Here is a 16,893-nt window from a genome sequence, read left to right on the forward strand (position 1 = left end):
TTTATTTGAAACTCTTCGAAGAACTGGTGGAGAAGATAGTTTTGTAACATTCCAGTCTATTATTGCAGCGTAGTCCTGTGCTTGAAAATTTAAAGTAGGAGGGATGAAATTTCTAATACTTTTGCCCTTGGCTCTAGTCTGTCCGGCTTTTAACACTCACATTGGCCCTAGCTCTCTAATGTGTTTCCTTTCTCCCTACTAGTTGAAATTTTGAAGCACAGGACTAAACTAAAATAATAGACTGGAATATTACAAAACTATCTTCTCCACCACTTCCTCGAAGAGCTTCAAATGAAGATATAACTCCTTGTATTATATCGGGCGACATGTCAGACTAGAATGTACAAAACTATCCCTGCCACAAGCCAGCTGATGAGCGGTGTCTAAAGTTGGCCACGGAAGCATCGTCTAATGCTAATGTATGTGAGATCAAGAGGTAGATGCATCAGGACAACACTTAAATCAAAGTCCATGCTGCCAGATTTTAGCAAGAAATCACAATGAAAAGTTGGTGTTTGAGAGCTAGATAAAAAAGAATTGTAGATATGTAAATAATGTAAAAAAACACACTCATTGGTTGGTTGGAGAGAAGGGTGAGTGTGGAGCTAGAAGTGCAACCACCCCCTCGTTTTGAGATCTGGGTTGATTAAATATTGTCATACAATATCTAAACAACCGAAGAGCTTCACAACGTAACAAAAAAAATGAGATAACTAAATGTTTTTTAATTTTTCAAATTCATCAAAAATTTCAAATTTTTATAGATTTTGATTTACCTTGCGGGATCGGAAAATATCCGTTAAATGCGTAAAACAATTTTTTTAGTACTCAACCATGCAAAGTGTAAATAAATTTTACTATAGCGATAAATAAAACGTAGGTACTCGAATGGTAAATAAAATTTTTTGAAAAAAAGGTAAAATTTTATTTTTTTTCCTATTCTATAGGTCCCTTGCGGGATCGGAAGATAAAGTCCGATTTGAATAATTCTTTTTTGTTTTTCTTGTAATTATCAATCGCAACTCTTCCGCACTATTGGGACCGTGCATATTCGGCAAAGCGACACCTATTTCTACGCTCTGCAACTTTATTTGCACTTTTAATTATATTGGCTAATTATATTAGTCCTGGTTACTGGATAAGTGTCAAGGCCATAGTCCAAAAAAATAATAAGAAGAAAAAATAAGATTCAGGTTATGTTATTAAAACGTAAATAATTGTATGTAATAAATAAAATTAGTTATTAAAATGCAGTACTGCAAGCAAAATACAATTAATTAAAACCTTTATATAATAATTGCATATCATATCAATATTGTGGAGCAACATATAATTTTTCTTCTTCAATGACAGTAGATATAAAATGTACGTCAATTTGACAATATCAATTGACAATATGTATTATTCAAGAAAGTTGCAATATTTCTCCGCTATTCAAGCCCTTCCATGTACTTGCACACCGCGAATAGCGATAGGGAATTATCAACTTGACTTTTTTCGCACCACCCTATTGTACATAAGACTAGTTCCTGAAAATGACACACCCTACATAGAGGAAATCTTAACTCAGCCAAATCAGATGCAGGTCTAGAACAAGGTAAGTTTAATTTAAAAAAAACGTAAGCTTTTCCCTATGATAGAGCGTAAATTTTCCGTAGAGCCGTCTCTGGCTCACATGGAGCAGGCAAGAGAACCTATAAATTCTTGATACCCTCCCAATAAGATTAATTCTAATTGCATGCAAAGAAAGTTAAATTTATGGAGACGAGTGGAAATGAGACGAGATATATAAATGGGCGGACGTTAGATAAGGAAATATTTCCTTTATAGATTTATGATATCAGTCTGAAAGACTGGCATACTATAAATTCCAATTTTGTATTGGAAATATTGGGAAAAGAAATAAACTAGTTTCAGGTTTCTTTCGACGAGGAATGCTGAGGAATATAAATTAAAAGTTGGGTATAGATATAAACACGATACCTTTGAAATCTTTTTTAGTTATAATGATTTTGAAATAAAAAAAAACAGCTTAAAAACTTATGGTAGGGGAGCCCAAAGCGGGGATTTTTGCAGTTACTCGAGCACGTCAGATTATCATATGGGGAGAAACCTTGTACCCTACAGGTGTACCTGTACAGGGGAGTTCGTTAAGGGGGGCCCGAAAAAAAAATCGATCCTTAAAAAGACTCGAAATTGTCAGATTAAGATAAGGTAAATTAAGTACATGGAAAAGAGTCTATATTTAAAAAATCTGACGATTTGAGCGGGGCGTAAGAAAATGGGTGAGTCCCAAAATTTTACAAGAAAAAAGCGAATATTTCGCGAAATAAATGACACATCGAAAAAATAAAAAATACGTGCTCAATATTTTTCAAACATCTATCGAATGATATTGAACACGACTTCCCACGGAGAGACGTGGGGGGTAAATTTAATATTTTAAATACGAATCCCGCGATATTTCGCGAAATAAACATCAGATCGAAAAACTGAAAAATACACTTATTCAATATTTTTGAAAAATCTATCGAATGTCATCAAACATGACCCCCCACGGAGGTGGGGTGGGGGGTTACTTTAAAATCTTTAATGGGAGCCCCAAATTTTTATTGCAAATTTGGATTTCTTACTTAAAAATAAGTAACTTTTATTCAAGACATTCTTTCGAATTATGGATAGATGGCGTTATAATCGGAAAAAACGATTGTTGGAAATGGAAAATTAAATTATAAAATGGCAAGCGCCCACTAAAATGGAAAACTTTACTTAACTTTTTTTGGTTTTAGGACCTACTCTTCACAACCCAATAGGTCCCTATCTCGCTCGAGTGACTGCACATTTAGCATACTTTGCTCCCCTTCTTCTTCTTCTTCTTCAGCCTGTGTTTGTCCACTGCTGGACATCTCTTTCATTTGCTTTTATCGATTTCTACTCTTGGCAATTCTCATCCACTGTTTGCCCGCGACTTGTTTGATATCATCTGCCCACCTCTTCTGCGGTCTGCCTACTCCTCGCCTGTTCTCTCTTGGTCTCCAGTTTGTTAGTCTCTGTGTCCATTTTTCGGGATTATCTCGGGCAACATGTCCGACCCATTGCCACTTGAGCCTTGCTATACGTTCTGCGACATCAGTAATCTTTGTTCTTTCACGAATGTCGATATTTCGAATTTTGTCTCTCAAACTAATCCCTAGCATGGACCTCTCCATCGCTCTTTGAGTTGTACTGAGCTGCTCTAAGGTTTTCTTTGTAAAGGCCATTGTCTCCAGTCCATATGTAGTTACAGGCAAGATACATTTGTCATAAACTCTACGTTTTAGACACATTGGTATATCTCTATTCTTCAAGATAAAGCTTAACTTGCCGAAAGCTACCCAAGACAATTGTATGCGTCTTTTTATTTCGGCTATTTGGTTTTCTTTGCCGATTTTAATGGTATGTCCAAGGTATATATAGTGGTCTACATTTTCAAGACTGACGTTGTCAATAACAAGATTAGTTTGTACATTACTCATTATTTTTGTTTTCTGAAGATTCATTTTGAGACCTATTTTATTTGACTGCTGGCTTAGTTCCTTCATCATTTGCTCCAGTTCCTTGATAACTGTACTGAATAATACTATGTCGTCCGCACACCTCAAATGACTCAAACGTACACCATTAATGTTTAGACCTTTTTCCTCCCAGTCGAGCTGTTTGAATACATTTTCCAATGCTAAGGTAAAAAGTTTTGGTGAAATAGTATCACCTTTTCTAATACCTTTACCAAGACGTATTTTTTCGGTTTTTTGGTTTTCATTAATTTTGATGTGGAATGTGGCCTGTTCATAAATGTTTTTAATGAGTGTAGTGTACCGTGAGTCTATTCGAGCATCCCTTGGGGCCGACAAAAAGGACCAGGTTTCAATACTATCGAAAGCCTTGTGAAAGTCAATAAATGCCATATGTAAGGGTACATTATATTCTGTGGTTTTTTCTACCAGTGTTCTGATGGTTTGTAAGTGATCGTTAGTACCAAACCCTTTTCGAAATCCCGCCTGTTCAACCGGTTGATATAAATCAAGTTTTTGTGTTATGCGGTTGGTTATTATTCTTGTTAGCAATTTGTATAAATGTGACAACAAACTTATAGGCCTGTAGTTTTCAATATTAGAAGTGTCTCATTTCTTGTGTAAAAGTATTATTTCGGCGTTTTCCCACAGATTGGGTATTCTTTAATCTATTAGACACCTATTCAGCAAGACTTCCACAACCTCTGCAACGGTGTTGCCACCCATTTTTAACATTTCAGACGTTATATGATCCTCGCCAGGAGCTTTTTTATTCTTCATTTGCTGTAAGGCATGTCTAATTTCCGAAGAAATTATTTTAGGGAGAGTTTCCGAGCCAACGTTTAGGATTGTTCTGTGGTCTGTTCCGGGGTTCTGTATAGTGGATGTATAAAGATTCTTGTAGAACGTTTGTATTTCCTTGATTATTTGAGTTTTTTCCGTCACCGTATTCCACTGTTGGTTTTTGATTTTAGTTATCTTCGATTTTCCTTTAGTTAAATTTGATTTCAATACTCTCATGTTTCTATTGTTTTCGATGGTTTGCAATATTTGTTTTGTTTTATAAGCCCGCAAGTCTGACCTTTTGCTCTTTTTAACTTTATTGTTGATAGCCTTATATTCTGGTAATTCTTTAGATGTTCTTCTTCTTTCTTCCATTAAATCCAGTGTTGTTTGTTTAAGTTTCATTTTTCTCGGATTTTTATTTTTACCACAGATCTTTTTTGTAGTTGATGTTATGTCATTCGTTAATTTTTGTGTTATTTCATTTATATCTCTCGTGATGAATACTGGTAAAGGTCCTAGTTTCTTTTTTAGTTCACTTTGATATTCCTCTTGATTCATTTCGAGTGCTTCTATGTTTGGTAATTTATCCTGTGTTAATAATTTTCGTCTATCGAATTTCTTATTTACTTCTATTCGCACCCTAACTAATCTATGGTCACTACCAGTATCGACAGAATTTAGTACAGTAACATCTTTAGCAATGTTTTTGAAGTTAGAGAGTATAAAGTCAATTTCATTTTTTACTTTGGCGTCTGGGCTGTGCCACGTCCATTTTCTCTGCATCTTTTTCTTGTAGAATGTGTTTAAGCAGAATAGCTTTTCTTTGCTGAGGAAATTTGCGAGCATATCTCCCCTGTGATTTCTACTTCCCAGTCCAAAATTTCCAATATATTCGTTGTCGTTGTTATTTTCGTTCTTTCCTATTTTAGCGTTGAATTTTCCCGTAATTACGTAATATGTTTTCTCTAGGTTTCTGGCTCTTGTAATGTCTTCATAAAGTTGTTCTACCTCTTCATCATCTGCAGAAGCAGTTGGCGCATAACCACGGATTATTTGAATGCTGTATCTACAATTTAGTTTTATTACCAGATAGATAACTCTATTAGAAATAGCTTGGAATTTAGTTACCAAGTTTTCAAATCTTTTATGTACCAAAAAGCCTACGCCTCCTATACCTTGGTTATTTCCTGAATTGTATTGGAACAAAGTGTGCCCTGATTTTAGTAGAGTCGTTTCTTCGCCTTTAACCCTTGTCTCGCATAAGCCTACTACGTCCCATTTTATGGTTTTAAGTTCTTCTTGCAACTCTTCTAGGTTATCTTCTGTCCTCATCGTTCTGATGTTATATGTTCCGATGTGCATTTTGTGTGTACTAAGCGAATTCTTGCCTCCCCCACATTCCATGAGGAAGACCATTTTCTGGGTGTGGGACTTGGCATAACATACCATACCCACCTGGGGACCATATCCGTTCGTTTTAGTATTCGCCATTTCTATGTAGTTGGAAGGATGAGTAGCCTTAAAACACCACGCTGGCTAGACGGGGTGGTGAGTTTTATATCAGCCGCCCACTCTGGGTCAGACGCTGTTCGTAACCGTCCATTCTGGACCAGACGCTACGGTTTTGATTCTATATTACCCCTATAATCGAGGGTTGCCACTTCCGCCATCCACACCGTAACGAAGCTCCGCTTCTCCGCCATGTCTGCCGTTATGGACTTCATCCGTAACCCTGGAGAAGGGACCCTAAACAGGTACTAGTTTCCCGGGTCAGGAAACCCCCAGAATCTGCGAGGGGCAGGGATTGATTCATTTTCCCTGATAGGACTATATTCAATAATTTAAAGAGTTCCTACTCGGTACCCTAGTTCCTACTCGCTACCCTTTTGCTCCCCTACCATATTTAAAATTTAGCCCAGTAAATGACCGCTTTGGAGTGATATTTTCAGAGTCAACTCCTAATTAGATGAAAATTTGGATTTAGATTCTACTTACCCTCCACTTCAAGGTTGGACCTGTGCTGTTGGTTGCTTTTGACTTGGGTGGTGACAATCACCCCTTCTTAGGGGTGAAAAATTAGCGTTTAAAATAAGTCCGGAAATGGATAAATTTACTAATTTTAAGCAACTTCCGTTCCATAGTGATTTTTAAGTAAGTCAATACTTTTCGAGATATTTGCGATTAAAAATGTTTAATTTTCGACAAAAAAGATACGTTTTCATGCGATTTTTTGCAAATAACTCAAAAAGTAAATATTTTATTGAAAAAATATTCTTAGAAAAATGTAGATTATAGAAAAAACGAAAAAATTGTGTTTTAATGAAGCAGTAGAAGCAAAGTTGTAGGCTCATGAACAGTACGTTCTTATTCGTCCAAATCCATATCGAATATTTCAAGTGAAATAACCAAATAATTAAGTAATTTTCGAGAAAAGCCTATCACAATTTTCAATTTTTAAAAAAGCTTTATTTTTATTTTTCATAAAATTTTCTAGCACCAAAACTAAACGAGTTACGCTCCAAATAAAGTTGACCCCTTTTTTTGGTAAAAAAATCGTGAAAATCCTCCCCTATCTTTTCACCCTAAAGAAAATTAATGGTTCCCGTTTTACCATTTACTTTATATTATGTATGTGTATTTTTTATACTATTTGTAAGTTTGGCCGGTTTAAAGTGCTTATTTTTGAAAAAACTTGGTTTTATAGTAAAAATAATTTCTAAAAATTTTGGAAAACTGCACTTTTTTCAAAATAACTTAAAAAGTATTAGTAATACTAAAAACCTCAAACAATAAAAAGTGTAAGTTTTGCTTTTATAAATATGTTCATATTGTTTTCCTGTAAGACAAAAATTGGTTAAAATGTGGCTTTTCAAAATTTGAATACACTCGTTATTAGTGACTCGTTCAAACCCTTTCAACTTTAAGCCTTTTAAAAATAAGCATTTTAAACGGGTGAAACTTTCAGATTATAAAAAAATAGATAAATAAAATAATTTTTTTGTAAAGCGGTAACGATTAATTTCATTTTGGGGGAGATTGTCACGATTTAAAACGGAACCAACTTTATTTTGAGCGTAACTCGCTTAGCATTAATGGTAGAAACTCTTATAAGAAATAAAAATAAAGCTTTCTTTAAACGCTTTAAACAAGTTTTAATGGGTTTTCCCAAAAGATACTTAATTACTTTGGTTATTTCACGTTGAGATATCCGAATTGAGATTTGACGAATAAGAATTTTTTTCATTAGCTACTGATTCAGTAATAATTGCTATGGCTAAACATTTTTCTCTTGGTTGTCATCATAGAAATTGTCAGAATATTACAACTGTCGTATATTTTCCAATTTATCGCTTCTCATTTGTTTAGTAGGTACACTTGACATAAATAATGACGTATAATATTAATATACGTTATACGTCTTTAGTACATATCATTGGTATAATACCAATGACGTATGACGTAGATATATAATGAACCAGTCGGATTGCATTCGATTAGTTCATCAAATTTGAAGCCGTATATTTAAACCAACTGTCCATCATCATTTCTTACCTATATCGTGGGTATCATACCAAATATCATATAAATAATTTCATATGAAATAGTAAATTCGCCTACTTTTTCCTTATATTTATTAATTTGTTCTAAGTATACAGTGTGTCAATTTGAAAAGGTATCACCCTTTATAATTTGGTCCCCATAGAAAATCTAAAAATATGCAAAAACACGTTAAACTTATTTGTAAGGGGGCATTTTGCAGACCAGTTTTCAACTACATCGCATCAACCCTCTAGCGGGGCGGACACAACCCCTCAAAATATTTAATAGAAAGGAGAGTTGAATGATATTTCATTTTATAGGTCCTTCAACTACCTTTTCAAAAATACTACATAGGTACTTTATATGTATTTCTTTTCAGTACTTTTGGAAAAATCAAGTGAAGCCATACCGATATTAAGTATCTAGTTCTGATTTTTTTTGAGTATTGAATTCCAAATTGAATTTTGGAGTATTGGAGTATTTTGAGTATTTTTTGGGTATTTTTGAAAAAATCACCTAAAACCGTAAAGTATTAAATATCAAGTTCAGAACTCCAAAAATAGAGCTATAAAAGATCTTAAAGTATGCAAAAATACGTCAAATTTCTTTTTGACCAGTTTTGTAGACCACTTTTCAACTAAATTACACCAACCATTTAGCGGGGGGCGTTCACAACCCCCAAAATCTTTAATGGGGTGGTTAAATGATACCTTATTTTCAAGGTTTTTCAACACCTTTTTAGTACTTTTACAAACATCAAGTAAAACCTTAAAGATATTAGGTATCGAGTTCAGAACTTTACAAATTTTTTGGGTTATTGAGTCCAAGATTTTTTCATAAGTACTGATAAGAAATATAATGTATATGGTATTTTTCAAAAGGAAGTTGAACGACCTTTAAAATACGGTATCATTATACCCCCAATAAATATTTTGGGGTTTGGGTCCGCTCCCTCTAGAAGATTGATATTACTTAGTTGAAAATTGGTTTACAAAATGTCCCCCTCTTAAGTAAATTTGACGCTTTGACGTTTCTGCGTATTTTTAGATTTTCTATCTTCTTCTTACGGTGCCGTTTCCTTAAGGACGTTGGCGGTTACATTTGCCCATTGAATCCTACATATTTTCAGCCGCCCTGAATAGCGCTATGTAGGTCATACGTCCATTGTCGTGCGTTTTTAAGCCAAGAGTTGGGTCTTCTTCCTGGTTTGCTTTTGCTATTGATTTTGCCTTCGATTATAAAATTTTGCATCGGGACCAAATAAAAGAGGGTGGTATATTTTCAAATTGACACACTGTATATTACTTCTATTGAATATTATTTTCGTCTTCTTCAGGTGCCATCTCCGCTACGGAGGTTGGCAATCATCATAGCTATTTTAATTTTTGAGGCAGTAGTTCTAAATAGTTGTTTTGGACTGCATCCAAACCATTCTCTCAGGTTCTTCAGCCATGAAATTCGTCTTCTTCCGATGCTTCTTCTGTCATCTATCTTTCCTTGCATTATGAGTCGCAGGATGCCATACTTCTCGCCCCGCATCACATGTCCGAGAAGCTGTAGTTTTCTTTCTTTAATTGTAAGTTTATTGATTGTAAGTCAAATGCTTGACGTTTATTATTTTAAATTTAGAGCCAATTTTCTTTATCCAATTTTGAAGAGTCTTCTCACAACAATTCATATTTCGATCGATGTTTTCCAATTCCATTGTAGTTTTCCAAAGTCTTATAAGTGATCTATGGGTCTTGAAAATTTGTAGTCAAATCGCTTCTTGCGATGCTAGGGTTCATTATTAACCCGCCAGTGGTCGCTATATGAGATTTTCTCTCACGATTTCAGAAAATTGCGCACAAATTTTATTCTGGGAAATTATACGCGCTGTAGTTCCTTTTAGTCTCCTAACTATCCTCCCTCGACAATCTAATAGACCCGTCCGCTCAGATAGTGACTCAGATTTCTTAGTATCGCTATATTGTTGAGTCAGTGCGCTTCATGTGAGAGATTCTCTTATCAAGCGACCACCGGTGTAACCAACTGTGTATAAAAATTAATTTTATTTTCCCCCTTAAAACCTGAAATAATATCCTTTTATGATGTAATAAAAGGCGCCGTGGATGTGGTCGATGATATGAAAATCCTATATTCTGTTTCACGGGTTAGTTGTAGGTGGTCACTTACCATATATTTTTCAATATTAAATATTGGCTGCACCAATAGTAACATTTTATATAAAGATAATAATAATAAAACAAAAAAACGTCGTGTCATTTTAAAGCAAATGGCTTTATCGTTGATGAAACCTCATATTTTTGTAAAATTTTGTAAGGAAAGGCAAAAGTTGGATATGTGAGAGAAAATCTCACGCGCGACCACTCACGTAACAACCTACCTAGCGACCAATGCCGGGTTAACTATTTTGTATAGCATTGAAAGTGAATTTTCTGTTAAATCGAAAGTTGCTTGTGCCAACACTATTTTAATGAAGCCAAATTTTTTATGTAGATTTTCGTACATATTGATATACAGAGTGTCCCAAAAGTAGTGGAACGGTCGAATATTTCGCGAAATAAACATCGGATCGAAAAACTGAAAAATACGTGTTTAATCATTTTCAAAAATCTATCCAATGACACCAAACACCAACCCCCACTACACCCCCTGGAGGTGGGGTGGGGGGTAACTTTAAAATCTCAAATGGAAACCACTAGTTTTTCTTGCAGATTTGGATTCGTTGCGTAAAAGTAAGCAACTTTTATTCAAGACATTTTTTCGAACTGTGGATAGGTGGCGCTATAATTGGGAAAAACGATTTATCCTGATACCATAGGTAAATTATACAAACGGTCCAATATCTCGAGAAATACACTTCCAAATGAGAAACAAAAAAAAAGATTTTTAATACTTTTCGAAAACCTATCGAATAACACTAAACATGACCCTCCAACTCACCCCCTGGAGGTGGTGTGGGTGGTAACTTTAAAATCTTAAATAGCAACCCCCACTTTTTATTACAGATTCGGATTCGTAATGAAAAATTAAGCAACATTTATTCGAAACATTTTTTAGAATTGTTGATAGATGGCGCTTTAATTGGAAAAATACGATTTATCAGCGCCATCTATCAGCAATTTTAAAAAATGTTTCGAATAAATGTTGTTTAATTTTTCATGACGAATTCGAATCTGCAATAAAAATTGGGGGTTGCTATTTAAGATTTTAAATTTACCCTCCACCCTATCTCCAGGGGGTGGGTTAGAGGATCATGTTTGGTGTTTATCGATAGGTTTTCGAAAACTATTAAAAACCTCTTTTTTGTTTTCTCATTTGGAAGTGTATTTCTCGAGATATTAGACCGTTTCTATAATTTACTCATGGTATCAGGAAAAATCGTTTTTTCCAATTGAAGCGCCATCTATCCACAGTTCGAAAAAAGTCTTGAATAAAAGTTGCTTACTTTTACGTAACGAATCCAAATCTGCAAGAAAAACTAGGGGTTTCCATTTGAGATTTTAAAGTTACTACCCCCACCCCACCTTCAGGGGGTGTAGTGGGGGTTGGTGTTTGGTGTCATTGGATAGATTTTTGAAAATGATTAAACACATATTTTTCAGTTTTTCGATCCGATGTTTAGTTCGCGAAATATTCGACCGTTCCACTACTTTTGGGACACCCTATATATGTACTTGGTGTGTTTCATCACTTAAAGTAATTCCAATCTTATCAACCCGGGAGCAGTCGCACTCACTTCTGTCACGTAAGCAGTCGCGCGATTAGATTAAATCTAACAATATGAATTTAAATACGAATTTAAAACAAATTTTTATTTTATAATATTGGGTCGCCCTTATATTAGCCTGGCTTATTTCTTGGAAAAAGACAAACCGTTTTTGTAAAAATTCCGCAAGTTATTCATTTTCATTACTACCGTCTTCCTATTGATATTAGGATCAATGGGTTCGTAATTAATATTAAAGGATCCACCACACCGACTAGAAACTTTCGCAGCCGCAACCTACGCGGAATAGGAGCGAATCGATAGGTACGGCGACTTGAACGTGTTCAGACCAGTTGGGGCGGTATCCGCAATGGTCGCGGCCGATCAGCGTTGTTTTCAAGAAACGCTGCTTCATGCAAGGTTTTTTCCCTGCCGTTGTATTTCGAGTGAATTAAAATGGCTGTTACAGAAAAACTCATTGAAATTGTGAGACAATATCTTATAGTATATATGATTTAAGGGAATATTTTAAAAATATAAGAAAAAAAAAGGATAAAATTTGTGATAGTGTAGGGTGAGAATTAGGAGAAAATAGTTGAACTAAAATGAATATTTTAAATTAGTAAGAACGCATGAATTTTCATGAACTAGTCATCATCCATTCTCAGAAATAAGATTTGATTAAGGATTATGAAATAAAGATAATAATATCGATTTCCTATTTTTAAATGGAGCACCTTGTATATTACTCCCAATACACAGTGTCGAAAATACCTAACTTTTTTTCCAGTTTCGGCAAGTGTCAATACCAGAAGAGCTTCTTGTTCATCAGACGAAGTCATTATGTGTTCGTCAGCTACAATTAAACGTCTAAGGGCCGGTCTTTTACCTCCGGATAACTATCTGTATCTGTAGAGTACGGAGAGCAAGTCAAGTTCCACAGCACTTGGACCACAATTGACCTATTGTGCGTCTTCCCAGCAGGTTGTTGTCCTTAGCTCATTGTCCATTCTGCCATTTCCAGGAAGGTGAACAAATCACCCGGGAACATCTCCCTTATGTCGGCAGGTGTAGACCAAGGCTTGCCAAGCGCATACTCTCGTATTGCCAATAACTCAGGACATTAACATAGCACATGCTCGACAGCTTCCTCATCTTGTTCACAATTCCTGCACAGAGTTGTGTTTACTAGCCCCAGTGTGTGAAGGTGTTTGCTTAGAGAATGGCCAGTTAAAAACCAACTGTCAAGCGTAGGTTTTTCCTGGTCATTGTCAAGTACTTTCCTGATGCTGGCTTCCCAAGGTTCTTTAGTGTTACCTTGGCAAGCCTACATCCTGGCCCTTCTTCCCATCTTTTCACGGTTTACGTATGGGAGTGAGATTTGGCAATTTTCGCGATTGTTGTAGTTGATCAGCCAAAAAGATCACCAGGCCTGCTGCCTTCCTAGCTAGCTAGTCAGCAATGCGGTTGCCTTTATTTCCATTGTGCTCCGGATAACTAGTTATCGCGAAGTATATCTGACAGATTTATAAATATCTGATAAACTTCCTGATAATTAATTATTCGGAGGTGAAAAGACATGCCCTAAAAATATAATTTCTTCATACTTTTATGACGAGCAGTCGCGTCAGGATTCGCGCCAATGTGGGATACCTGTCCGTTACCTTGTCCGCTACCGGTACCGCTTCGCTTGTGAATGTTCCGCAACGGAAATTCGCGTCGCAAAAGTTTCGCGTTGGTTTGGGGTATCCTTTAGTCTATCGTAGGCAGCATTTTTCTTATGTTGTTTTCTTTTGTTCCTGTCTGCCAGCCGTTTGCGCCAACCTAAAATCTGGTCAAATTTTTGTATAAACCATCGAAAAAACTGTACAAACGAATTGCGCAGTCACATAGATACGATAAATTGTATATACCGGGTTTAAACGCTTCACACAGACTGAATCGGTCTTAAGGTGTGAACCGGTCGCTGCGTGTAAACAGAGAAGGGTTCGTACGTTCGCTCTTAAATTGCGTTCTACTATATTTCTTGGTTTTTATAATATTTCTATTTTATTAGTACCTACTCCTTTTGACCCCTTCTTGCGAACTTACTGGCCAAATCTAGACTTACAGATATGAATGTCTGTAAAAATCCTATAACTTTATTTTTTTCCGTAAAGTTGGATTGCGAATGCAGAAGGAATATTCAACCTATATAAATATTAGTCCATTATTTCACGCTTTTTGCTCTAAATTTTAAAGAACCGCTTAGATCGACATGAAATTTGGCATGCGTATAGCTTACATGTCAAAGAAAAAAAGTGATATTGTGCCGATGTGTGCTTTTGAACTGGGGGTAACTTTCACCCTCTCTTGGAGATGAAGAGAATATATGTCCAAAATAAGTCCGGAAATGGATAAACCAACTAATTTTAAGTAACTTTTGTTCTATAGAGCTTTTTCGCCAAGTCAACACTTTTCGAGTTATTTGCGAGTGAATATGTTCATTTTTCAAGAAAATAACCACATTTTTAGACGGTTTCTCGCAAATAACTCAAAAAGTAAATATTTTGTCGAAAAAAACGTTCTTAGCAAACATGTAGCCTATAAAAAAGTAAAAAAAATGGTGTAGGCGTTAGGTCTCTTGATCTCGTAGAACTACAGTTATAGCCAATGAAATATAGATTCATTTTCACCAAATTTCAAATAGAATATTTCGACGTGAAATATTAAAAAAATTAAGCACTTTTTGGGGAAAACCCATTATAACTTTTTTAAAGTGTTTAAAAAAATATTTATCTCTGTTTTTACAAAAAGTTTCTAACATTAAATTTAAGCAAGTTACGCTCAAAATAAAGTTGGTCCCTTTTGTTTTTGCAAAAAAAAAATCGGGAAGACCAACCTCTAATTAGCAACTTAAATGAAATTAATCGTTACCGCTCCAAAAATTATTTTACTTATGTTGTGTTTATATGATCTGTAAGTTTCATCCATTCAAAGTGCTTATTTTTGAAAAAATTTGGTTTCAAAATAAAATTTTTAAAAATTTTAATTTTGAGAAATATGCTTTTTTCCAAAATAACTTTAAAATTGTTAGAGCTACCAAAAATCTCGAAAAAAAAAAGTCAGATTTGCTTTTCTGAATATCATGTTTTTTTGTTTTTCTGTTAGACAAAAATTGATTAAGATTTGGTTTTTCCAAATTTGCATACATTCGTGATCAGTGACTCGTTCAACCCCTTTTAACTACAGCCCTTTCAATAGTAAGGACTTTGAACCGATGAAACTTACAGATCATATAAACAATATATACACGAGTCAAGAAACTTGTAAGTCGTAACGATTGAGTTCATTTAAGATACTAATTAGGGGGTGATTTTCTCGATTTTTTTACCAAAACCAAAAGGGACTAACTTTATTTTTGAGCGTAACTTGTTTAATTTTGATGCTAGAAATTTTTTTTATAAAACAAAAATGAAGCTTTTTTTAAACACGTTAAATAAGTTGTAATTAGTTTTCCTCGAAATGTGCTTCATTTTTGGTTATTTCACGTTAAAGTGTTCCATTTGGAATTTGACGAATATGAACCTATATTTCATTAGCTATAACTCTGCTTCTACTAGGTGTAGAGACGTGATGTATACACCATTTTTTTTAATCTTTTACAGGCTATATTTTTGTTAGGAATGTTTTTTCGACAAAATACTTACTATTTGAGTTATTTGCGAATATCCATTTAAAAGCGTGGTTATTTTGTTGAAAAAATGAACATATTCACTGCAAAATAACTCGAAAAGTATTATTGACTTGGAGAAAAAACTCTATAGAACAAAAGTTACTTAAAATTAGCCAGTTTATCCATTTCCTGACTTTCTTTGGACGAATATTTTTACCCCAAGAGGGGGTGAAAACCACCCCCAGGGCAAAAGCATAAATATATCGGCACAATATCACTTTTTTTCTTAGACTTGTTAGCTATGTGTATGCCAAATTTCATATCAGTCCAAGCGGTTCTTTAAAATTTAGAGGTTTTGCAATATTTTACCGTTAAAGAACGGACTATATGACGTACATTAATAATTTAAAATGAACAGTAAATATTCTGATTAAACTGTAAAAGCAGAACATAATTGGAAAGTATACGACCGTTGTCTTATTCTGACAATTTCTGCGATGACAATCAAGATAACAACGTTTAGCCATAGCAATTAATGTGGATTAAATTCGATTGGTTCATCAAATTTGAAGCCGTAGAAAGTGTCGTAATTGGAAATAATTAATTAATGAAATAAAATGTGGCGAAAAGAAAGCATCAGTTGGATATTGCGGTTAAATCATGCCGGTGGCGGCCGTTTGGTTTAATAAATATTTAACAGAGATAACAATTAGGACATGCATTAACAGTTAGGAATTATGCAATTTCATTTTATAATTACTAAATAATATACTAGATTACTATTAGATAATATATATATATATATATATATATATATATATATATATATATATATATAACAGCGCTAACAGGCCTTATAGGCCTACGGCTTCTAAATTCTGGATAATATTTCTCCATTCTGTTCGGTCCTCTGCACTCTTTCTCCAGTCCTTCACCCCGATTTCTTCCAAATCCCTCTCTGCAGCCTCTAACCATCTCTTCCTTGGTCGACCTCGTCTCCTTTTTCCCAATGCTCTGTCATTCAATATTCGTTTGACGTTTCTAGTTTCTGGCATTCGAGTAATATGTCCCAGCCATCTAACTCTTTGGGCTCGTATTTTTGTCGTTATTTTTTGGTCTCCCATACATCCTCATTACTTCTTCATTTGTTCGTCTCCTCCAGGTTTTCTCCGCTATCTGTATACCTCCAAAAATTTTTCTCAGGATCTTCCTTTCCCATATCTGTATCTTCTTCTCCTCTTGTTGATTCATTACCCACGTTTCGCTCGCATACAACACTGTGGGCCGTATTATCGTTTCATACATTCTGATTTTCGCGTTTATTGATACATTTTTTGCTTTTAATATCGTGTTTAAGGCACCCACAACTCGACTTCCCTTCAATAATCTTTTATCTATTTCTTTTTCTTCCCTTCCAGTACTGGTTACAGTCACTCCCAGGTATTCGAATTCTGCTACTTCCTTAAATTTATATTCATCTCCTTCTCCTTTCATTTTTATATAGTTATCCTCTTTATTTATATCTCCTTTCATTACCATGTATTGTGTTTTTCCTTGGTTGATTCTTAATCCATACCTTTTTGCTTCCGCTTCGAACTTTTGGAATATTTTTTGGAGATGTTCCTTTGTTCTTGTTAGGATGACTAGAT

The sequence above is a fragment of the Diabrotica virgifera genome, chromosome 8 (assembly GCF_917563875.1).
Source record: "Diabrotica virgifera virgifera chromosome 8, PGI_DIABVI_V3a".
Taxonomy (NCBI): domain Eukaryota; kingdom Metazoa; phylum Arthropoda; class Insecta; order Coleoptera; family Chrysomelidae; genus Diabrotica; species Diabrotica virgifera.